Source organism: Arachis stenosperma, chromosome 5 (genome assembly GCF_014773155.1).
Source record: "Arachis stenosperma cultivar V10309 chromosome 5, arast.V10309.gnm1.PFL2, whole genome shotgun sequence".
Lineage (NCBI taxonomy): Eukaryota > Viridiplantae > Streptophyta > Magnoliopsida > Fabales > Fabaceae > Arachis > Arachis stenosperma.
Genome location: NC_080381.1, coordinates 30,151,088 through 30,154,105, shown reverse-complemented (window position 1 = coordinate 30,154,105; position 3,018 = coordinate 30,151,088). Strand labels below are relative to the sequence as shown.

At 39.6% G+C, this 3,018-nt stretch overlaps 1 non-coding gene across 1 annotated transcript; it reads right to left on the bottom strand.

Moving 5' to 3' along the window:
- Positions 1-2,623: 2,623 nt before the first annotated feature.
- On the bottom strand, positions 2,624-2,727 carry LOC130984780 (small nucleolar RNA R71). The gene has a single exon (XR_009088690.1). It is a non-coding gene; the product is annotated as a small nucleolar RNA R71 (small nucleolar RNA).
- Between the last annotated feature and the right edge of the window lie 291 nt (positions 2,728-3,018).

Here is a 3,018-nt window from a genome sequence, read left to right as displayed (position 1 = left end):
ACGTTTAACCTCCAGTTTAACCTTAAACTGGAGGTTAAACGTGTTCGACACTTTTTCTCACCAAAGAGCAATTCCACGTTTAACCTCCAGTTTAACCTTAAACTGGAGGTTAAACGCCAGAAGCAAGAGATGCACCAGGAGCATTTCCACGTTTAACCTCCAGTTTAACCTTAAACTGGAGGTTAAACGTGTTCGACTATTTCTCTCCTTCAGGGTTGCTTTCTCATTTTCCACGTTTAACCTCCAGTTTAACCTTAAACTGGAGGTTAAACGTGTTCGACCCAATTGCTCCTCCAGGGTTGTTTTCTTCATTTCCACGTTTAAGCTTCAGTTTAACCTTAAACTGAAGCTTAAACGTGTTCGACATTTTACACTCCTGGGTTGCTTTCTTCCAATTCCACGTTTAAGTTTCAGTTTAACCTTAAACTGAAACTTAAACTTCAACTTAAACGCCACCTTTTGAAAGGGTTTCTGGGCCAAATATATTGAAGTTTAAGTTAGCATTTGAGCACAAATATTAACTTAAACGTATTATGGTATGAAACCCAATTGAATATCATGGTTTATGGGATTGGGCCGGAAGAATTGATGAGTCTGGAACTTCAATTTGTTGAGTCTTGTGTCATTACTTGTTTATCACTAAATTTGCTCAATGAATGTTACAGAATTGGATCACAGCCTCATCAGGATTATGGATCTTAAACCCAAAGCAAAAGGAAATCAAGAAAAAAACCTCAAAGCCCAAGAAACTCAACAGAAGCTCAATTTAGAAAGTGTATAAATAGGATAGAATTGAAGTTAGTGGGAACCTTTTTGACATTTTGGAACTTTTGATCATTTTGCTATTTTTCATACTTTGTAATTGAATTCAGAGCTATGACTCACTAAACCCCTCTCATTGGGTTAGGGAGCTCTATTGTAATTCAATGAATCAATAATAGTTTTTACCTTCTTCTTCAATCTTTTCTCTTGAATTTTGTTAGAAAGCTTCTCGATCTAATTCCATTGGGTAGTTATCTTGGGAAAGAAACTACCCATAATTGGAATCCTTCGGAACCTTGGGAAAGGAATGATGGATTCATGCTAGAGAAGCTTTCTCACAGTGAATTGGATTGGGGTTTGGATGGATATTGTGACATGTAATCCTACCAAATTGTGGTTCATGAAACTGTGTGGTATAATCAGTGATCGAGCATCATCTCTTCTTATGAACATTTAAACCAAGGGATTGGGAATTTGTTTATTTTTAGAGAGAATTGGTGAGCCAAGGAATTGGGATCCAATCATATAAGATTGCCAAGCAAGATTCAATGAATGCATTGGTTGAGGAAGAGATGAAAATGTTTTGATTCGGAGATTTCAATATCTCCTGACCCCAATGAACCCCTCTTTCTGATCTACACTTTCTATTTACATTCTGAAAATTTCAATTCATGCAATCACCCCAATTCCCCTTTAATTTCAGCAATTTACTTTCTCGCACCTTAATTCTCGCAATTTAAGTTTATGCAATTTCAATTCCTTGCAATTTACGTTTCCTGCCACATTTACTTTATGCAATTCACATCCAAAAGTTGATTCCGCTCAACTAGAACATACTTCTAATCCGAATTGCTCAATCAACCAATCCTTGTGGGATTCGACCTCACTCTATTGTGAGTTTTTACTTGACGATAACCGGTGCACTTGCCGGAAGGAATTTTGCCGATCGTGCAATTTCCTAAAATCGTAGCTATCAAGTTCATAGCTAGCATCAAGTTTATGGCGCCGTTGCCGGGGATTGGTTTTCGATTGACAATTCTCAAATTGGAAGTTAACTAGATTGAGCATTTTTCTTGTTTTGTTAATTCAGTTCAAGTTACTTGTTGAATTTTAATTTCTGCACTCTGTTATTTGCTTTCTTTCTTTATGCCTTTAAATTCAAGCAACTAACTCACTGACCCACTAACTATTTGAATTAATTCCTCAACTGCTCTAACCATACTCTTCCATTAACCAAGAGTATTCCACTTGTTTGTTGCTTGTGGTGTGTTCGTGTATGACAGGTAGGAGAGGAGAGACATCAACTCCTCCATATACCGAACCAGAGAGGACCCTTCATAGACTTAGAAGGGAAGCAAGGGGGAAGAGAGTACTGAGAGAAGAAGAATCTGAAGGAGAATCTGAGGACAACTTTGAGGAAGCTCTAGATCTCAACATGGATAGAGAAGTTCACAGCCATGAGAGGGCTGATGGAAACAATGCCATTCCGGAGAGGAGGGTTCTTGGTTCATACATAAACCCAACCTCTGGGAATTGTGGTAGCAGCATTCAGAAACCACCCATTCAGGCCAACAATTTTGAACTCAAACCACAGCTAATATCACTGGTGGAGGATCATTGTTCCTTTGGTGGGAGTGCTAATGAAGATCCGAACCAACATCTCACCAAATTCCTGAGAATTTGCGACACTGTGAAGTCCAATGGAGTCCAGGAAGATGCCTATAAACTGCTCTTGTTCCCATTTTCACTTAGGGACAAGGCAGCTAAGTGGCTGGAATCATTCCCAAGGGACAACCTAACAACCTGGGATGAGGTGGAGAGCAAGTTTCTAGCACATTTCTACCCCCCACAAAAGGTCAATAGGCTTCGATCTGAGGTTCATACTTTTAGACAACAAGATGGTGAGACGCTCTACGAGGCATGGGAGAGGTTCAAAGAGTTGACAAGGAAATGCCCACCAAACATGTTCCCTGACTGGGTGCAATTGCATATTTTCTATGATGGACTTTCTTATGAATCAAGGAAGGCTGTAGACCATTCATCAGGAGGTTCATTGAACAGGAAAAAGACTGTGGAAGAAGCCATTGAAGTGATTGAGACAGTGGCTGAGAATGAATACTACTATGCTTCAGAGAGACACAACACTAAGGGAGTCATGGAGCTGAACCATGTTGATACAATTCTAGCCCAAAACAAGGTGTTTGCCAAGCAACTAGCAGAGCTCACCAGGAAATTAGACACAAAGCAAGTGGCTGC